General features: G+C 41.5%; 1 long non-coding RNA gene across 1 annotated transcript; it reads right to left on the bottom strand.

Moving 5' to 3' along the window:
- Positions 1-7,785: 7,785 nt before the first annotated feature.
- On the bottom strand, positions 7,786-21,284 carry LOC116453121. Its single transcript, XR_004243685.1, has 3 exons — positions 8,568-21,284; positions 8,452-8,479; positions 7,786-7,936 (listed from the first exon to the last, which is right to left on the bottom strand). It is a non-coding gene; the product is annotated as an uncharacterized LOC116453121 (long non-coding RNA).
- Between the last annotated feature and the right edge of the window lie 1,286 nt (positions 21,285-22,570).

The raw sequence follows: 22,570 nt of genomic DNA, 5'->3' as shown, positions 1-22,570 counted from the left end.
AGCCAATAAAAGGAAAAATTAATCTTGTGATTAAACAAAACACTTTGGATTGCTGGCTGCTGACACTGGCACCAAGCCACCTTCTTCGAGGACAGAACAGGACCTGTCTGCTGTCTTCACCAACAAAAGGATTTTTACAAAATAAGGGTGTCTTGCTATGAATGATCAAAATGAGCAGCTTGGCAAAAGGACCTGGCCAATCCTCAATTACAGCTTTGTTCTACCCACACTTAAAGATGGTATTGCCCAGTTCCAGAATGAGATTATATGATCCTGCTCTTGCAGAATTTCTGCATGCCATATAAGTCACATCTAAAATCACAAAATACAGAATTTATAGCAAATTTGTAAGAGAATAAGAGTTTGGAAATTTGTTTTTAAGGTAGTTGTATGTGTCAATGCAGTGTACAGTTTGGAAATCTGAATCCTCAGGGCTTGCTAAGCACCTGCTCCCTCAAAAGCAGGCTTATGTGCAATTGAAAGATTTGTGCTGGCCCTTTGGAAAGGGATTAATTCCTTTTCAACTGTGCATATTTGCATAAGGTACTGTGCTAGTTATGCGTAAATTGTAGTTTTTGTCATCAGTTATACAATGTTCATTTTTATTCTGACAAATGCTAAAGTTTAATTTAAACACTGCTTAGTAGGTCTCAGGGAAATTCAGATATGCATATATACTTACTTAATGAAATAAAAAGAGCTCATAAGCACAGTCAAATCAGAACATACTTCTGAGTGGCTTCTCACCATTGCTGTGCTAGAGGAATAGGACAGAAACTTCATACTATAAACTTCATACTATAAACTGGGGCTGGGTCTGTTATTTGTAAATGGAACCCAATCCCCTTCCAGTCCTGCTCTCCCTATTTCCACACATTCTTCAGTTAACCATAAAATCTCATCACTTTATACATTAATATTCTCTTAAAGTTGAACAGCACAAGCACTGGACAGTCCTTCCTGGTCAAAAGCTAATCCAAAGCAGGGCAATGAGCTGGTGAAGGGTCTAGAGCTCAAGTCCTATGAGGAGTGGCTGAGAGAATTTGAGTTGTTTAGCCTCAGGAGGAAAGGAGGCTGAGAGGAGATCCTCAAGAAGAGGAAATGCCCTCAAGTTGCACCAGGGGAGGTTTAGGTTGGCTATTAGAAAACATTTCTTCACGGAAAGGGTTGTCAAACTTTGGAACAGGCTGCCCAGGACAGTGGCTGAGTCAGCATCCCTAGAGGCTTTTAAAAGCATAGATGTGGCACTCAGGGACATGGTTTAGTGGTGACTTGGCACTGCTGGGTTAACAGCTGGACTCAATGAGCTGATAGATCTTCCCAAATTCTATGATCTATGTTTCTATCTACGTCAAATCACGTGAGTGACCAATTAACACCACTACTAAAACCATCAACACCACCTTCACCCAAAAGCATTTAAACTGTGATTAAATCCAACCCCCAAACACTGTACGACCTCTCACTTTTTATTTCAATACGGTTGCTGATGTTACAGTGTACCCATTAGTCCTGGCAGCACCAAGGCCCTTCAGTGGATCAGTGATGAATGTCACTTCTTATAATCCAGCTTTCTAAAAACCAGTTCCATCCAGCAGTACACATCTGTCTCCCAACAAATGTGATGACAGAGTTGCTTCCCAGTAATAAATGGTAAAGATACCACTGCTTCCCAAAACAAATACTATTTCTATGAAAACCTCTCAATTTGTTTTTTTATGATCTTCAGCCATTCCTTTACTCATCACAGGGGACACTGGAAAGTGTTACTGAGAGGCAAGTTTATGAAGACATAAATAATTCAATCAGAAGAAACTTTTGACCAAATCTTTGATGATGAATAGCAAAATATCAGTTTCTGGAATCAGTGTGTCAAACTTCAAATGGTCGTGGCAGACAAAAATGGTTCTGAGACATAAATCCCATAATCTGACATGGAGTACAACCTGCCTGTGTGCTTCCCCTACTGAAGGAACTGTAAGAAGCTTTTATTCAGCTCACCAGGCAGAAAAAATCATGTGTCAGTAGGAAAGTTGTGCTACCTAATGCTATGAATCCATAAAGGTGATGAATAGCCCAAATGTTGATGCAGCTGGTGAGAAGGATGCTGTCAGATCATTAAGCACAGCCAGGTGATTTGTCAGTGTTCAAAGACGCAGAATTTCCTATCTTCCACTTCCTCCCTCGGGCTCCTTGCACATGCACACATCCTCCAAAGCGATCTTTCATTACAGCCTGAAAATCATATTTTATCTCCTCTTCACCCTACTCACAAATCTGCCAGGTTTCCAGGGATGATTTTCAGCTCATTCTCTCCTTTCTGAGAGAGGCTGGGTCTGAGCACAAACCTTTATTAGCAAGTTTAGGCTAACACACTGCACCATGATTATCATGTCTACTGTTCTAAGGAAATTCTTTGCTGCTGCAGTAGCTGAATGCATGTGGGCTTTTTTTCCCCCTCTCTTGTGGCTATAGACAATAAGTACTGCTGATGTGTGCTTTTCACAGAGCAGCAGATTGATGTCAGATTAATTCTAAAACCTATTTTATCAGATTAGTTTGATTAGCTTGGATTTCACATCTGTTCTGTAAGATACACTAAAAATCTCTCTCCAGTTTAACTTCTGGGAGAAAAAGCAGTGAATTCACAAATGTATCCTAACAGAGACATAAAACTCCTCCTAAAGAAAAACCCAGAAGTGAGAGGCACCAAGGCAATGACAAATGGAAGGAGTAAAAGCACAGATAAGCATGAGGAAAGGTCCTCCATTAACACTCTACCATGACCACTTTGTTAAGCAGCATTGCAAGATCACATTGAACTTTTTTACTTATGTAAGCAGTCCTGCTTGGGCTAGAATGACTGAGCAACCTGGCAGGGATGTTCATGGTTTAGTCCCCACAGACACAGGTAATTGGAGCATTCTTCATGTTGCTCACAGAGGTGGATGCTCTTTCTGACTTAACCATAATGCTGTAACTGAGACATCTCACTGGAGACAAGAGGAACAGACACAAATACAATGTGAGAAAAGGATCTTCAAAAACACTATACAGAGCAAGTATTTTTCACACTTGTGCAACTAAGATAATTTCTACTGGAAAAATCCACACCTGCTGCAGGCTAATATTTTACATGTAGTGAACATAAACCTGAACATGGAGGTTTCAACTGTGACACACAGAAAAACAGACACCTTTACATTCTCAAAGCAAGCAAACTTTTGACTGGCTAGGGGAGAGCTGGAGACACAGGAACCTCATGTTTTGGTCTCAACTGACTGCCTTCCTGTAACTCAGCAGCAGCTCTGCATTGCATTAATCTTACTTTGCAAATGCTCCACAACATGGACTGGCTGGCCTTCAGGACAGTAAAAAAAAAACTCAAGTGGAAACTGCTTGTGTTTGCTCAACACTTCATTTTCAGGCCACTTGTCTTCTTGGTATTAACAATGCCATGGCAATTCTACTGTAGAACAAATTCCTTATAAATATGGATTTCCAAAACTGAAATGTGTAGGTAATAAAAACAGCAGAGACACAAACCCACAAGTAGGATCACGTTTAAGACTGGTTGCAAAATGTGACTTGACTGGCAACTCTTCTTAACATCTTTATAAATTTCATGTATAAGAAATATGCATTTAGACAAAACAGCAAATGACAAAAGTAGCATTTGAAGACTCAAATGAATGCAAGTCGCAGAAATGTAAATAGAATATTTTATTATTGCACTACATTTTCAGGCTGCATAAGTAAGTGTACATATATTGGTGGCTGTACTAAGTCACTGTGACAACTATGACTTTATTGTGGCAACAAAATGCCAAGAAATCCCCGGAGATTTAGCAATATTTTCTGACACCACAATCCTGCAGCTATCTCCACAAGCAATTACATGAAAATGCTGCACTGCCTCCTGCTACATTCCAGAGAGCTGTATCAGGCAATTCAGCCTGCCCAAGAAAAACACTGACAATGTACAGCCAGTGACTGACAGCTGCCAATCAGCTCTAACCCACCACAACCTCCTGAAATGGTTCAGATAGGCTGGCAAGAGAAAATACTACACTGCATTACCCCTCAGATGTCAAGAATGTCTTCCAAACAGGTTAGTCTTCCTGAAAAGGAAACCTATATTCTTCAAGGGGTAAAAAAATAGAGTTGTGGAAGATGCCAGGTTGTTTTGCACTTTCTATGCCAACCCTCCCTGCCACCCCCACCACAGAGAGAGAACTGGGCTATGCTTTGGGGAGCGTGGCAGCAGCCACCAAGAATATCCAAAGGGGAGATGCTCTGCTGAGTCTAGTCAGGCATCCAGTCTGCTGCTATCAACTTCTTGCTCGGCTGGAGGAGAGGGAAGCTTGTAGCTGGCTGAGATGCACCAGTGCTGGCATAAAAAAAAGCCCTCGGAAGGGAACAGAAAGAATACAGACGCTTCCCAGGGAATAAGGCAAAAAACCCCAGTTAGAACTGACTGCCTTGGATTAAGCGTGTAAAGGAACAGTAAGTGAAAACAGAGGGAGATACTGGATGTAGAGGAGAGAGCAGCAAGGCAAAAGTACAGAAGACAGGAAGGAAAGCAAGAGTAAAGGAGGTGGCAGAAAGTGCTGCAAGAAAACACAGCAGTGTTTTCCACAGCAGTGACATACTGGAACCAGTGTGGGTAATTTTTGTTCCAGCAATGGCTTTGGGGAAGACAATTCTTCCACCTTCATTCCCTCTAGTATGGTGCTGCTCTATCAGGCACAGTAAAAATCTCTGCCTCAGAAGGACTACTGGCAACCAACTAAGCTTGTCCTTAGAATGAAGCAGGGAGACAAGACAGGTCACTGAATGCTGCTAAGAAATCTTGCATGTCCTCAAGCTCAAAGCTACCAAGGGTACTTCCACAGTAAATTTACAGCATTTCAGTGGTCAAGTCAGAACCATGCAGCCTTTCGCTCTCACAGGTTATTCATATAAAAGATAATGACTAGTTGCAAATTTTGGCTTCTCTTTTTGGGAAGAGTTTTCTTGCGTAGTTTTGGCTCTGTGTCCACTATGAGCTGGGTTTAGCTTAAATAGTTGATAGCTCTGCTTTGTCATTCCAGAGCTGGAATACACAAGATTTGCAGCTTATATGTGTGTGACTTCCCCTTCCTCAGGTTGTTCAGACAATTCTTGTGTGTACCAAAGGACATGCTATGCAGGAATCTGACACACAGGAATTGGTTTTAACACATTATTCAGGATTATGTCTGTTTTCATCATGCTTTTCTATTACAAGCAAAATCACTTTCTGAAACTATTAAAGGACCTGGCATCAAATAAAGCAGAGCCTCAATTCCTGCCTGGAGGGTCCATGCTGCAGCATTTGTAGACTCAATCTAAAGGCAAAGTTTGCTGATAGACAGCCAGACTTTCAAACTTCGTTTGCTCAGGCTGTACCAGAAGCATCCACGCTAACACAATTCCAGCAAACATAGCAATCATTTGTTCTGCTTGACAAAGGTCACCAGATATCAGCTTGAATCTCCCACTGAAGTCCCTTTACCAAATTCTGCTTTCAGCGGCAGAACCAAAACTGGTTCACAATAAGCAGGGCCCCATTTTTATAATAAGCAGTCAGGAACATTATGCATTTTTTATACTCTGCAATTTTAAATTTACAGGGTATAATCCTGAAAACTAGGATTAAGTTTAATATGCTTTGAATTCACATGGTCTCATTACAGGATGAAATAATTCTAGACAGACTCTGCACAACTGCATGGTGAATGTACTCAGGGGCCCAGCATGTGACAACTACGCACGTAACTCAGCAATTCTGCCTGGAAAGGAGGGTTTGTATAATTTTACTCAAAGAACCTTTTGATTTCAGTCTTAAGTCTTTTGGCTAACTGATAAATTCTGAACACTAAAGTAGTCTGCCATTTAGCAACAACTCCCCCTAAAGCTATTAGACTTTATTCTGGGGCACAAAAAAGGTACACAGTTTAAAGAACTTTAAGCTGCTCTCTTTTATTATAGCAAGGTATCAACTCGCTCTTACCTTGCAGGAGGATTTGCAAGGTACAGCAGGTTGATACCTTGTCTAATTCACAAGGTGCAGAGTTATGTGGCTTTTGTGTCTAATTTATACATGGACATTTCCAACTTTCAAAGGGGAAAATGTGATTTAAGTACAAGATTGTCTGCCAAATTCCTCAAACAATCACAGATGTTTCATACATGTCTGACTTAAGAGGGCTGACTGCTGAAACCTAGACTTATCCAAACCACTACAAATTCCTCTACAAGCCATTTGTCTAGAGGCAAACGACGAGATCTAGATTTATGGATCATGACACAAACTTATAAATCTTTACTCTTAGTTTACGATTTAAAAAACATTTAAATATGGAGTTTGTCAGTCGAAGTAGCTTTTGGTCCTTTAATCCTTAGTTCCAGCTTAATGGAGCAGAAGCAGCATTTGTGTTTCCCTGCCTTAATGTGCACTTAGTGGTTGTGTACAGTGCCAGTATCTGCAGCACGAATGCAAGTAACCAAACCTGCAGAATTCTGGAAACAGCAAAGATGAGGAACCTTTTCCCCCCAGCCTCACCAGCAGGAAGAAGAGCCTGCAGGGTTCCCTGCAGAAGGCACTGCTGCTGGCAAACCAACTATTGCCCCTCCAGCCTCCTGAGGAGGTTGCCTGGCATGGCAGGAGCAGAGAGGCTCCTGAAGATGCACCAGCCCAAAACACAGAGTCTGTGGTGTGTGTCAGTGTCACTCAGCTGAGGATGGGTTTTGTTTCTCAAACAGCTTGTCTTGATGACTGTGGAACAACCCCAGAACTGCCTAACATTCAGTTTCTATTCTAGATTAAGTTGCCCTCAAGTTGCTGTTGCTTGACAATACCAAAAAAGAACCTGTCCTCAGTTTTATCTAATTTACCAAACTTCAACAGTTTTGGGTGACTGAAGATACAATTTTCAATCTGTGACAAACAAATTTTTCAGTTAAGTTTTTAACAGAGCAAAAGAAAACCACTACTTGCCCAGTTAAATCCAGTAACTTAATCTTTATGATACTAATGGTGATCATGTTTGGGCCTAAAATTTGGCAGGGTGTTGCCACTGATTTCTTCAAACCAAAACTTTTAATCATATATTATCCAATTTTTTAAATAGCTTTAGCTAGTTCAAAACACCATTTTTTCAGTGAATGAGCTATTCAAAAATCCTAATCAGGGACCCATTTTACTAGAAGCTGTATAAACACAGCTGCTAGAAAGGCTCTGGTACATATTGCAACAGAATGGTTTGAATTCTGTTTGGAGAACCTCACAGCGACAACTTAAACGTGTCAAACATGCTTCTGTGGCCCCCAAAAGTGATATTGTTTGATTAAAAATAAACCACAACAAGCGAAATGTAATACTCAAATGCAAAGAGCAGAAGGTGGAGCCAGAGCAACCATGATGCAAATTTATGAGAATTTGCTCTTGAGGAGAAACACCCATGAGTGAAAGAGGAGGAGGAGATGAGGAGGAAAGACAACTCTGAGGAAAGAGAAGTGAAAAAAACCTGAGGCAAAACCAGAGCCAAGGAGGCCACCTGAGAGTTGCTCTGCCTGTGAGAGCACTGCCAGCCCTGGCCATTGAAGCATCTGAGGAACCACTAATTCTGAAGGGAGGCTTCCAGGATTTAGCACTAACATGTCAAAGACTCTTCAAATTGTATTCTGCTTCACTCAGGTAATTTTCTTTCAAAACAATTCACTGCTTTCAGGGTTCAGGAAAAATCCATTGTGGAGCCAAAACCAGATGGGAAAATGTTTAATAACGTGCAGAGTACTCAGTGCCAGGAGAAAGCCCAAAGGCAGCTATTTGGAGACAAGGCTCATGAGGCTGCAGGTGGAAAACAGTGAGAGGGCTGGTCCAGGTAGCTGCTTCCACAGGCTCTTCTGGATGCTGCAAAAAAAGATCAAATACAGGTTATACACACTTTGCAGTGGTTTTAGTGAGTGGGGTGGGGAATGGGAAGGTTATTTGGTTTATTTGCTTGGTGCTGAAATAGCTCTCAGTTGCAGCTACAGAGAGCTATAATCCCTGCAATCATTTCATTGTGTCACAGAAACATATATTTGAGATAGTCTGGCTGGGATTTATTCAGTACATATAACAGCAGCAAGGAGTTTTCAAAAAAGGGTCTGTGGTTGGATTGATGGACATGTAATCACTTTGGAAGGCAAGATGAATCACTCAAACTAGTAGTGTAAAGCAAAAATACACACTGAATTCCCCTCAGCCAAGGAAACAAAAGAATAATTTATCACATTCTACATGAACTGGGGGGAAAAAAGGACCAGAAAATTTTCCAAGACAACTGACTTCAAAGAGTGTTTGAATTTCATATTCAAAGGATTTCTAGGAAGAATCTTTTTGGAATGGATGTGAAATTTGTAATAACTCACTACACAGCTTACCTTCTTGCTGGTACTTGAATTCTCATTCCTAGGAAAAAAGAGGAACATATCAGTGTTGCATCACCAGGCTGAAGCTGGGGGTGTTCTTAAGAGAATTTTCAAAAATATCTACTTACCAAACTCTGTGCCTCTCAGGTGAGGAAGGTCCCTGTAACTTGGATTCTTTTGACCATCTTCAATTAAAAAAAAAAAAAAAAAAGAAAAAAAAGAAAAAAAAAAAAAGAGGGGGGCTGCGTTCTCAGATTGCAAATGCTGGAGTTACCCAACCTGAACAATCAGTGTTGACTGCTGCAGATTAAATTCGCTGTGGCAAAGTAAATCATGTTGCATAGCAGATGACTTAAATCTCTTCTCAGGCCCACCCATACTACACAAAGAGAAGGCTGCATTCAATTCAGTAACCAGGCTGGGTTGCCTGAGCCTTTCCTTCTGCCTGTTCCTTAAACTTACCATTTCTTTTGACTGGACAATTTTCTACAGAATAAATGGTTCCTTCCAAAAATCCCATTATAGACTATGGATTTTTCCCCCCAGATTCTAGTTCCACTGAAGTCCAAGTCTTCTCTTGGGCTTTCCCTGCTGGCAAGGCAACAGATCATTGCTATCCTTTGGATTGTTCTTGCTTGCTTGTTAATAGGAAGTGCTCTGGACTTCCTAATAGACCGCACCTGTGAGAGATTTGACCAAGCAGCAAAATCACTCCCAAGAAAACAGTTTTTAACCACAGTACTTAATAATGATCTTTGGGATGTACTGCCTTAACTGTGGATTTTAGCATGTTGACTCACAAAATGTTTCCATGAAATGGAGCTTTTGGTCTCATTATGAGGATACTTCTTGCTGGGAAAAATCTTGATGCTCATTTTCTTTATGCAGATTGCTGATTTGGGGAGGGAGATGGGAATAGCCAAGGAGAATACCAGGGGTCAAATCAAGGACAGGAGACAGGCCACTTGGTAGGGTAACTATAGCTCCCTGTATTTTTCTGCAGGATATGATCTGGACATCAGGCATTGCATTAAGAAATACGACACAAAAGCCACAAACTGTGTATCGTGTTTAATTCTGGCAACCTAAGTGAGCTACGAAGTCCAGGCCCAGTAGGAGGAAACCTATACAATATGTTTGACATATGTTTGTTCTTATACAGCCCCTCCCCTGTAACTTCAGCCACAGACTCCAGTGTTTGAGTGCATGGCTCACTGTACGAGTTCAGTTTTGGAAGGTATTTACAATCCTGACAGAGGATCTTATTTCTACCACAACAGTTACCCAGATTCTCTGACAGGACACTGGACAAGTTGACTTCAGGCATAAATTGACTACAGGAGAGTTCAGTGTGTTTATTTTGCAGCTTTATGAAGAAAATACTGATGGATTTTCGATGCCTTATCACATCTCTTCCGTGGCCATGTGGTTGACATTACTTTGGACCTTTAAGCAAAGAAAACTTTCAACTCTATTAATAGATACTAACCAAGAAATGTTTTTTGGTGACCTCACAGGACGGCTTACCTGTCAACTAAATGTCTGTAATTACTGATAAATTCTTATCTGGGGTTGAACATAATTAAGATTTCTGTTGATTATCCAAAGCCCTGGAGACTTCTTAACTTTGCACACTGATTTATGTCAGTGTCCAGCTACTGACATAAATCAGTTTTCTTGAGCCTATAAGGAAATCCTTCTGGGATAGGTGTTAAGTTGGTCAGAAGTGTTTGATCACAGCTGTGAAAGTTGAGGACTTCTGCCTTCCCCAGTGCAGTAAAATACAGTCTAAATTCAAGTTTCTATACTTGCTGTGACAATTTGTCCTTTCTATACATTTTTTCTCACTAGCAGAGTCTTTGCATCCCTTCTCAATCTCTGCTGAGATTAAGCTGCTATACTTCAACAGATAATACAAGCAATATTCAAGCCAGTAGCTCAGATATGATGGGACTGCTTTGCTAACAGGATTTTTCAGGAGGATAATGGAGATATTTGTTCCAATCTCTAACTCTAAAAGTTAAAACCTACAAGTTAAAACTTTCTTTTAACTTCTCTGACTCTCAGCCACTGACAGCATACCCAAAGGTGCACAGTATGATCCTACAAGTGGAGAAGATAAAACTGTGGCCACAGCCAAGTGCCTTTCCATTTTCATAAAATGGACAGAATCTTGTCTGATTGATTTTTTAAAAACTGACCCAAGGAATTAGCTAAAAGATTAAGTTATACTACTTCTGAAGTACAAGAGTGAAATTACAGGTGTGACATAGACTGTGTCGAGTTTTGATTTTTCCTTTATTTAAATTCTCTTGCCAAATATAATTAAAACATATTTAGGTTGCACTTACCTTTTTTTCATAGTAGCAGAATACAAACACAAATGTAAATCACCTCACAGTTCTCACTATTATCTTAAGCTGGAGCTTAAAACCTTCTTTCTAATGTACACCTTTGATTATCTTAGGTTTTGATTATTAACAGCAATTATTTTTGGAGAAGTAAATGTTTATGCCCAAATTAAAAAGACAAAAAAGGTTGCAACTAAACATACTGCTTTTCTCAGTAATCAAATTCTCCCCATCAAAACTAGACTGACTCTCAAATGAATGACCTCTACATTGAGACTCCAGCAATAACCAGAGATTACAACTGACATTGTCAGTTTTCCATTGTCACAGCACAGAAAGTGCCAAGTTTCAAGACTTATTTACCACCTGGTTTCACAAACAGAGAAGGGATGCACTGAGGATATTAAAATATTTATCAGTATGAAAGGTAATAGGAATAAATCTTCTAAAATGTTATAGGCCAGCTCCCACAGCTGGGATTTAGCTTTTATGTTGAAAGACCTTGGTTCAAACCCAGAAACTCTTTTGGGGTCACAGCATAAATGCTTGAAGTTTCCAAAGATAAGTAAAAGATCAGGTTCATGGTCTGTTTCCTTAATAAATAACAGTAATAATAGAATCATTCTCCATTTTCTGAGTCAAAGCTTCCCAGAATCATTCCAAACTTCCCCCCTCCAGCCTTATTTTCTCATAGAAATCCCTAGTAAAGTAAAATGAGGAAATTCAGTGCTTGTTTGCAAGAAGTATTCCCTCCCACAGAGCAAGCATTTTTCCACCCTTGGAAAAACAGCTTCCCAAAATGGGGCACTGCATTAAATCAATATCCCTGTACATGAACAGGCAGAGACATGATTTCCCCTTGTTTCTTGAGGGCAGGGCAGCCCCCAGTGTGATATAAAAGCCTGACCCACCAGGTGTCTATTCACAGCTCAGGATCACCCCAGGTATCTGGTGACAGAACTGCCGGAGCTGTGCTGCTCTCTGCCAGGGAATTGTGCAGGCCAATTCCCTGCCAAGTCTGCTCCACACAGGCACACACAGTCAGTCTCCTGGGAAACCTCTTTCTGCTTCAGTTCTGATAGCATTTGAAACTCTTAATGGAGTATTTGACTCATTCTTAACATAATCAGATCAATCAGATGAAGATGTAGAAAATGGTTACCAAAAATTATTAATTTCAGTGTTTTCTCTGGCAGAAACAAAAATAAGTTCTGGTAAGGCTGAAGATGTCAGGGAAGAACATCCTCAAAGGATGAGAGAGAAACTGGAGTCACAAAGGCAAACACATGGTAGAGAATCAGAAAATCCTCCACTGGGTTCCAACTCCTAAATTAACAGTATATTCTGACGCATGCTGGGGAGAGACAGCAGTGAAACAATCTGGTTGTTCCTTTTATGAGATGAAAACAATCTCTTCTCCTTGCTCAAACCTTTTACAATAATCCCAATGAGCAATTGCTCCAGCCAGGCACACATGGAGCCAACACACCCACCCAGGCCAAGGCTACACAGGGAACGTTTTCCCCCCACCAATCTCCTGTGTCCAAAGGGTCAGCCCACAACCTCCCAGCTCTTCAGGGACTGGAGTGCGTGTGGAAGGCACAACTGTCAGGCCTCCAAACCCAACCTGGTAGGACTCCATGGCTTGTGGAAGGGAAGGAAGGTTATCTTTTGACAGTAGAAAAGTAATGCAAACTTTAATTGCTATATAGCCAGTGCCTAGCACAATGTGTAGCAGGGATGATAAGGAAAATACCTATAAGCAGTTCAAATTGGGTTTTAAAGAGAAAGGGCTTAATCCATTTCTAATTAAGTCACATGAAGTAGAGAATTGACACTCTAAGTGAATGTATGCAAAAACAGCTGAGAAGAGAAGGTGGGTAACTCCTCTCAGCACAAGTTAGCTCACTTCTGCAATCTATAACTCATCTACGGACAGCATTCACCGTGCCAAAACTCCACGTGGCCACTTTGAACTGGAAAAGAAGCCAAAAGCAGAGGACAGGCATCCAAAGGGAACACAAAAGCAGATTCCAGCAGCTTTGCTTACGGGCTCTATTCACGCTGGTTAACCCCACACAATGCAGCCTGGCAGCCCTTGCCTGACCAAATTAGCAGCGTGTCCCTAATGAGCCTGACAGCTCAGGATGCTGCCATTAACCAAGCAGTTGATGAGACTTCCCTGCTGCCTGCCCCAGTGACAGACATCCCTCTCACACACGGCCACTTCTTTACGGGCAGGCTGGTGACCTGTTACAGAGGGTTGTGATTTTAGTTTTTTACAGTGGTATTTTCCGTTTTCAGATAACTACACCCTTAAGCCAAAGGCAGAGAAAGAACACAAATCTTCCTAGATTTGCTGAAATGACTTCTGCCCATAAAACTGTGCTCAATAAAAAGGTACAGAAAGGAAATACCCCTGCATTAATCTCCACTCAGACACTGCTCAGCCAGCAGCTGTCCAGGACTCTGGCAGCCAAGCACCATCATGTCCTTCCTCAGGCAAGCAGCACTGTCACTTGGTCTGATGTTTTTTGCAAGGACCTCCATCCCTCCACCCACTCCAGTTCCAATCTCCAATGTCAGACACTAAACATAAAGAGCCTTCTTACAAGCATTCCCAACCAAAAAGGAACTAATTGGTAGACCTGAGCTTCTTGACCTTGAATTTTTTGATGGACACATGATTCAAGATGGGCTAGCACCACACTACTGAACTTCAAATCGGAGCTTTGAAGAGGCTTGGATAGAGTTGCTCATATATTTAATTACAAAGTTTATTCTCCTGATATATGATATAATTTAGATTCAGTATTCTGTGGTCTACTTCTATTTATCTCTTTCCTCACTAGTGTGTGTCCAAGGGCTCTCACAAGCAAAATTTTCATAAAAACAGAACAATCAGCCTAAAGGACACTTCAAGATCAACTCTTACAAAGCTCCGTAAGTGTGTACAATGCAAATGTAGCATGGGAAGCTTTTTTCTCTAAATTAGAATTCAGCTGGGTTGATCTCTAAAGCAGTTCAGACAGAGAGTGTAACCCTGAGGTTTTTACTAGGCTTCATCCTACAGCTGGCTCTTTCACTGAAAGATGGAGTGTTATGATACTGCACTGCAAATTCAAAAGCAGGATACAGGGCATAAGATACGCATTCAAAGCGCCTGCAAGAATCAGACATAAAAGACACAGAGCACATTGCTGCTTTCAGAGATGTGAAAGATGATGATGATATTTGTTCTATGTTAGATTAAAATCTTCCAATATCAGGTTAGCAGCCGCAAGACTTGTGAATGCTGTAATGACACTTCACTCACACTCCACACTTGGGTAGGCAATTGCCATAGTAAGGAGACCTCAGCTATCCCAAACTGCAGCCTCTTTAACGTGGATTAGTTAAGCTGCTTTCCAGCCTGTGGTTCTCTCCTTATTATTCAAGCACAGACAGGAGGAAGGTGCACAATTTCAAGCAGGATGGAAGTTGAAATAGCTCACTGAAACCCATAGTGACCCTTGGTCATCAGAACAGGGCCTGCACATCTGTGTGAAACATGGGCTCCAATATGTCAAAGCCAAAGTTTCCAGCTCTCAGGCTTTGTTTTCCAAGAAACAAAGTTCACTGATAACAATTGCTTCTCCAGACCACGACTGTCTTTCATTCTCAAATCCTTGTTTCATCTCACTAACAAAGCAAACAGTACTTAAGCAGCCTAGAGATGTCACGCACAGACAGTTAAGCAGTCTCATAGAGCCATTTTACATTTTAAAAAGCACTTATATTTTTGCATGTCTAAATGTTATGACTTACACTAAAAAAATTAAGTCAATCAACATTTCTATCTGTTAACACTACCAAAAGTTTTTAAAATTTTACATAGGATATTTTTTCTTAAATTCCTTTGAGCAGCAAGTTTCAAAACTAATCTGCAGTGGAATTCAGGAAAAAATTCTGAACAGAAGACATTTTGCAATTTGCCCCAACACTGACAAAACTGTGACAAAAGCAAAGCACGCAACTTGCTCTGTCCAAATGATACTTCTGTTCAGCTTTTTTGCACACTTAAATAAGATGCTGTGAGAAAAGTTGTATAAAAAAAAGAATCTCCTGATACATAAATCCTAAGTAATACCAAAAATAAGGAAATACTCCTTCAAGGTAGAGCTCTTAAAAAAACTCAAGCAAACCCTTCAGTTTCACTTATACAGGAGCTTTCTAAAAAGGAAATATTACTGAAGAATCTTATTTCTTCTAAACTGATCTGCAATTAAAGCAAAACAATTTTAAAAACCCCTCAAATGCCAACAAAAAAAACCCTCTAAATCACTTTTGTGACCCTCTTGCGCTGCTGGCTCTTCAGAGGGAAGACTCCAAACTAAACAAATCCATGAAGGCAGCAGCACACATTGGTTTCAACTGGTTTTGAAGTCTCCCCTGCTTTTCTACCAAATAAAAAAGTACCCTTTATTGCTTAAGCCAACTGAACAATAGTTTGCTATCACACAAGCTCAGACACCTTACAAATATTACACTAATAATTCGAGTCGTAATTTTAGGAGTTAATTTCTCAGCCCTATTGCTTGGGGGAGGAAAAATGGGCAAAAGAAACCTCCAAAGCATAGGTAATACTAGCAACAAAGATCTTTGGATTCAGATTTCTCTGAGATTGGCAAAAGTGTATGTGAGGCACTAACCTAATCTTACTCTTGCTGGTTCAATGCCATTGCTCAGCCTTGTTTTCTTCATCTTGCCGGGCAAGATGGTATTGGAGGAGACACAGACTTTTGTCTCAAATCTGCCGCTGTGGACTTCAGCCCAGAAAGAAGTTCTAGAGGGGAGACAGAGAAGATACATCCCACATGACATAACCCAACACCACGCAAAATGAAACCTTACTTAAGAGAGAAAAATGCAGATAGGAAGATGACTTGTTTAGCTCATCTGGTTTGTTTTCAGAGCAAAGCTTGCTTTAATTCCTGTCCATTTTACTAATTATTACAAAGTGTATGTCTGTGCTCAGTGTTGCTAATCAGAGTGTGCAGAAACAATACCCTCTCTGCACTTAGTGCCAAATTTAGAGGTCTGCTGTCCACTCCATAAAGTTTAGGGTTTCTATGAATAAGCTTAATTAAGTCTTGGAGAATATCCAGGCTTCAGGACATAATTCCCACACAGAGCCTTTGAAGCAAGATTTCAGCATCATTCCTCCTGGAGATGAATGGATTAGAGTGATATGGCATCATATTGTTTTCCCCTTTAACCTGAGACTGCTTAAAATGGAACATTGTTATTGAGCAGGAACCAGCTCTTCCTCTACGTATTTTGTGTATTGAACTGATGCCTTGAAGTGGCTACCTGAAAACAGAGGCTAGACAAAGTTAAGAGAATAACAGCAGGTATTTATTTGAAGGGCCATCAAAGGTACACCTTGGGAGTCAAAAGCCTCCGAGGGGCTCCACCCAAGATGGATGCTGGGTCACACACAGTGGTTCTTCACACTTTCATAAGTTTGGTCTAGTTGCATATCAGGGTTAATTTTCCAATTATCATTTCAGTTAATGATGTAATTACCCCAAGTTTGCCCCTCCTCTCAAAGGCTTTAGTTTACATATTTTGGGAACACCTGGGACAACAAGGTGTTCTTGAAGTGCAAACCTAGAGAGGGTTTATTATGTCTAACCAGCATGAGAGAATAGTAGTTAACAGGCCACACAAAACTTCAGTTACACACTAGGCAGTACAGGATTTAAAAAATATAAAAGTTAAAACCTAAGGCATCAATGTCCTGGAATTTATCCCGATCGAACATAAGAAAGTATCCAGAAATAAAACTAGGAAAAGAGTATATGAGCAGCCCCAGGCTGAAATGAATAGCACCTTACCCTTGTTTTTTAAAAATTCATCCCATGTACCACCAAACTGCTGGAAAAACTCTTTCTTCCCAAGCCCTCACTTCTCCCCTATCTCAATCACAGGTTCCCATTCAAAGCCAGTGACTCAACACCTCAACAGGGAAAACAGTCCAGGCTGAAATTTATACTCAACAGGATGGGAGAATGTTAAGCTCATTTCAAGGAGGAAGGAAGGAAAAGCCATTAGCAGTCAGAAAGGAAGCACGTTTCAATAAGGCTCTTTTGTATTTAGAAAAGAGAAAGCAAACTGAGAAAAGTTCTCTCCACTACACAGTTGTGCTTACATGGGCTTCTTGCTTGGAAAAATCTTTGATTTTGGCAAAAATCACACAAAAGAAGAAAAAAACCTAAACTGCTTAAGAAAAGAAACCTTCTAAATAACAATAACACAGATCTGGTCTGGAAAAGATTTAAATATTTGCACTTCTAAGTAAATAGGAGGAGTCAAGGCCTGTAGGTGCCAGATAAATAACACACACTGAGTCATTTTTCACAGGAGCAGTGACTGACTGTCAGACTGGCTATGGGTGAGTGGCTGGGCACACACCAGGGACACGGTGCTGGACCTTCTCTTCTGTCTCACGAAGAACATGAGAAACACCGCTCCAGCATATCCCAGAGGTTTCTCTGGTTGCCTCTGTGAGCCCACCAAGGTACAAGAACTCTTTATCATGCAACTGTCCACTCCGAAATGGAGAATTCAGCAGGGACACAGAGCAAGGAAGTGCTGCTGGAAAGGAGGTAAGAGTGAGCTCCCCAGTACAGGGCCTGCAGCACACTCCAGAAATGTAAGACTTGGAAACATAAATAAGTCTTTGATGCACTTTTCTTCTTCTACTACAGTGAGCAAATCCTGGACACAGGCAAGTGTACAGCGCTGGGAGAAATGCCAGGCAGTTCCTCCCTGAAATGGCATCTCCCTGAGCTGCAGGAGCTGTGGGACCATTCCATCCACTGGCACAGAGCAGAGCCCTGTGCAGAACAGCAGAACAGCAAGGCGTTCCTGCTTGCAGCACATGCCTGGGTAGTTTTTCCAGAGAAGTTGCAGCTCCTCCTGCAGCTGTGCCCGTCCATCTGTTTCCTGCTTTTGATGAAAACTCTGCAGCTTGGCTAGACCTGGGTTTTGAGCCTTAACAGGGGACTGTTTTACTTTCCTCCAACCCTCTCCAGTGGAAATTAGATGTGTAAGCACGGCTATCTCTCAAGATCACAGAAGACAAAGTATTATGGGTTATCATATTAGCTCCCTTCCATCTGACAACTCCAAGAATAGGCACACTGTGTACCTGTCACTGCTTGTCCCCATTGAACAAAGCCACAGTACTTTATGCTTTCATTGACAAGTTTAGGCCAAGAAGAGTAAGTCCAAAGCACCCCTGACCCAGGCATTCCCAAACCACCCAATGGTGGGTGGCACCAACTCCAGCCCAGAGCACCTCTGAGCGCACTGCGGGCATGGCTTGGCCATGGTTTGTGCCACCACACATAATGTGCTCTTCAGACAAGGGCAATAGAACAATAGAAGATTTGTGAGATAATGTACTGGAGCAAAAATGAGTACTTAACATTTTGAAAAATACAAGGGCCTGACAGGGCCAAGCAGAAGCACACACTGAACAAAACCTTTCAGAGGCAGACTGGAGCTGCCCACATGTTAGCAGCTACCGGCCTCCGACTACCATGAACTGAGGCTCAATTGTGTAACACAGATCAGAGGCTTTCACCAGAAGTCTGGCAAACTGAAAAGCTCTCTCAAGTTTTCAACAGTGGGGCTGTTAGCAGGAAGCACAGCTCATATGACCCTCACAGCCTTCCCAGGAAGAAAAGCAACAGCCTACAAATGCAATGGAGAGTTGGGATCACCACTGCTGTGATGGCAAAACAGATCCTAATAACATCTGCTGCCCTTCGCTTTATTGGAGGAGGCTTTTCCTCTGCATATTTCAACTCTCTGCTTTAGCTGAATAGTTTTTGACTACAGAAGGCATTCTTAACTTATTTAGCTTTATTACAACACTTAGACTAAGAGTCCATTATTCTTCAGTTATGCCCAAAACATAATATTGCTTGAGCTCAGGAAGGCCAATGCCCTTCCCAGGCCTGTTCCGAGTAGCTGTGGTGTGGGACTGCTGCCCAGGACCTGCTGGTGACAAAGGAGCCACATGCTCACCTGAGCAGACTGTTCCTCCCAACTTGGGACCAGCACAGCTTCTCCATGGAGACACCTGGGGCTGGATCTCCTGACTCATCCACATGAGGAGCCAAGTGCTGGCAGGACCCAGCCCTGGCACGAGCTGTGCTGCCAGGGCACTCTCTGCACCATGCTCCGTGATCCTTGCCTGACACTGCACAGAAGACACCGCTGCTGATTTAAGAGCACTCTGGACTGCAGTTGTAGGAATCAGGGACAGTATTTTGGCCAAGCATCTCATCTGGATTGTTCCAACACTCCTTTTCAGGCAACTGCTACTGGCTACTATCACAGATGGGATATAGGGCTAGGTGGACCCAGCACAGCCGAAGTCATAGTTACAAAAGAGCACTGCAAGAGGAAATACACATCAACACAGATTAAGTTTTTTAGGTATCATACTGGGAATAATTTGGCCTGCAGAACTTTGGCAACAAGGGTAGAGTCGCATGCTGTGACTTCCAGATCTGCATGCCTGACAGAGCTCCTCAGTTGAATAGCAATTTCTCATCAAGAGCCTCTCTGGTCATTCACTGTGAAATATTCTGTTCAGAAGAAAAACTATTTTCAAGTTAAAGAAGGGGGTTTTAATTTTAAATTGTTTTTCAACCTATTGCTTTTTGGCCTGAAGCCAGTAGACAAAATTCCATTTATATTTATAGATCAGATTACCTCCTCATCATTCACACATCCATCTGTTTAAAAGGTGCACTTTTCACTTATACCTTCCTAGGAAAAAAAAAACCCAAACAAACCCCAAGCCTTTTAATTTCTTCAAAGCCTTTCAATGACTATAATTGAAATTAACAGCACCCACTTGTGCATAACTTCATTTCATTGCTATTTGTCACATAAGCCCCCATTCTGTAACTACAATAACTTAGACAATAGTAAAGAATTGGACAGAAACCTGTAGAAATATGAACAAGCCTGTAGAAATATGAATAAACCTGAGGTGGGTTTGGGCCATCTGATTCTGAATGGATGGAAGATGGAGCTCCTGCCTGCAGCTGCTATGTGCCAACACCCTGCATGCTTCCCACGCTGCCACAGCTTAACACCACGCCACAGGCTGTAAAACCCAAACTACGAAAAAAGGAACAGGCCAACACACTCCTGTACAACTAACAATCATTTTTAACAAACGCTACCTTGGATGGATGCTACAATCAGTGAGTTTTAAGATTTGGGTTTGTTTTTAGGTTTTTTTTTAGTAAAAGCTTGTCATTTGCCTCACAGATAGATATGTAATGCAGGTTCACGTCACAGATCACAAAAAATGTTTGGCTAGTTCTCTATTCAGGTGTACTCACAAACAAGAGCAGTATATCAGTATCTCTTCTCATAATCCTTCTCCATTGCAGTTATCTCAAGATAGTTCAACCTGCAGAAATTCAAACTTTAGTATCTGCTGCTACAGTAAGCAGGAGGGAACCATGTCTGAAAAGGAAATGTTGATTTCCAAAGCCATTCATGCTTTGGCTCAGATTTCGGCAGTGGCAGTTTAAGTGCTGGCCGAAATGTTCCCCTGCTTCAGCCCTGGCACAGCCCCACAGAGCAGAACAGCCCTGAGCCAAATACCTGAGAGCCAGTTTCCCACTACAGCTCTTCCCAGAGCTACTGTCATTCCCCCTTACCCAGTCAGATTAAAAGCTAGTAACACTGATATAAAGGAAAATATTTACTTAATGCTGCAATCTTCTCAACAACGATTGTTCTGGAACGAGCAGTGATAACAATGCCTCGATCACTGCGAGCAAATGCCTGCTTTGCAGAGCGGCCTTGGAAGCCACACCTGCAGCGCTGAGCACACCTGCCAGCAGCTGCAGATGCTTAGTCACCTCGGCACAGCAAACAACCCAGCAGCCCCGTCTGTGCCTGCCACTGATTTCATTTGCAAAGTTACAGATGTGCCTACTCAAAAGCACCCTTTACAGGCAGCTCCTCGCAACATTAAAGCCCCTTTACACCTTCTGAACAATTCTAGCTGCCTGTACAGCAGGGATGTTATTTGTTATCCTATCCTTAGGGATTACAGTTGAATTACTTTGCTGTGTATTATCCTCTACCCAAATATTCAAAAATCATGCTGACTGCTTGTCTGTGCAGGAAGTAAGAGTTTCAGCTGTATCAAAGGGGAGGAAAAATCCAAGCTGTGTCTACAGTGAACCTCCTCTAACATCCCTCCCCCCACCTGGTACTGTGCAATTTCAATGTCAGCACTACTGTAGTTCAGCCAGACTGCCAAAGCCTACTTAAAAACTGAGCAACGGAGATTAGAGAGATGGAGTGGCTCAAAAACGAAGTTAAGCAAAACCTTTATACATTTATCATAAAATGATAGGCTTCATAGTCCATGAGGATATTACTTGGAAAACAATCTGCAACTGTGATGAATTTCCTTAAGCTTCTGCAGGCACAGGTCTGTACAGAATGGGATTAATTCAAAAGCTTATCAGCAAAAATTCATATGGCCCAGTTCATGGATCCCGCTTTACAGGGTTAAAATTTAGGCTATCTGGTATACTATGGAGGAAAACATTGTTTTTATAACCACACTTTTGATTCTCAGAGCACAATACTGCCCTTGAGCAGGTTTGCTATTTCATTGTTAATAATGAAACCCTAAAGGAAAAGCTCAAAGGAACTAAAAGGAAGAAGAAGAAATCTCAAACTGTTTTTTGTATTTAAGTCTTCTGCTGACATTCCCATTTCCCCAAAATAAATATTTATTACACTCCTTAAGCAAAATAAGATTTAATCCATGGTTCAGTTTTGAGATAATACTGAGCATCCTATGGGTTTTAGTTCCAGCCTTGTTTCCTAGAGGCATAAGCCATAGGTGAAAACACCCTGAACAAGTGTTTCTTTTGCTGCTGATGTGAAAAATAAAAGCTTGGGCATCCTGGGGGACTTTTTTCAAGTGCAGTGAGCCACATGCCTGTCTCTACAGTGATATGACAGCAGCGGCCTCTCCCATCACTCAGAGAGGCAGATCCATGAAGCAGCAGCATGTGCTCATGGGCCATCAGTTGGATTAATCCTGCTGTGAGCAGATGGCTCTCCCTCACCTTACAGCATGGAGGCTGTGATAAAGACATCAGTCATGGATAATTCCAAGTTATCAGAAGCTCCGTCAGAAGCATGTAAAGGGTGGTGACTGCACACCAGCTGGCTTCAGGAAGTGGGTTTTGACTTGAGTTTGCACTATTTTGATTTAAACCAGCCTTTTCCAATTCTGCAGAAGGCTAGCAAGATTAGTAAAGGTAGATTAAGATTAGTAAGGATGGATTTACGCGAAACTAAAATAGACTTGATTTTAAACTCCATTATGTTCTTCCCACCATGTAAAAGATTCTTCTTTTGAAATTACAGTATAGTGATATAAATTTGCAAAGAGGGAAGCCCTTGAATGTTCTGAAGCTTCCTCAATATTATCTTTCAAGCAGAAAAGTTACCTCATCAAATGAATTCTACTTCTCCCAAACTCTCAGTGTGTGATGTTAATGATGGGATCCTCTTCCCAAGATACTGGGTCCTGTGAAGCTATTGCAACAGCCACCAAACTTGAGAATCTAAAGCAAGAGATCAAGCTGAAATCTGCAGTAGCCCCAGTTTAAGTTTTGAGTACAAGGCCAGGCCAGTTTCTCCACTCAAAAAGTTCAAAGATTTAAGAAATG

This window comes from Corvus moneduloides, chromosome 18 (assembly GCF_009650955.1).
Source record: "Corvus moneduloides isolate bCorMon1 chromosome 18, bCorMon1.pri, whole genome shotgun sequence".
In the NCBI taxonomy this organism is placed as follows: Eukaryota; Metazoa; Chordata; class Aves; order Passeriformes; family Corvidae; genus Corvus; species Corvus moneduloides.
The sequence above is the reverse complement of the archived record's forward strand: the minus strand, read 5'-3'. Positions and strand labels throughout refer to the sequence as shown.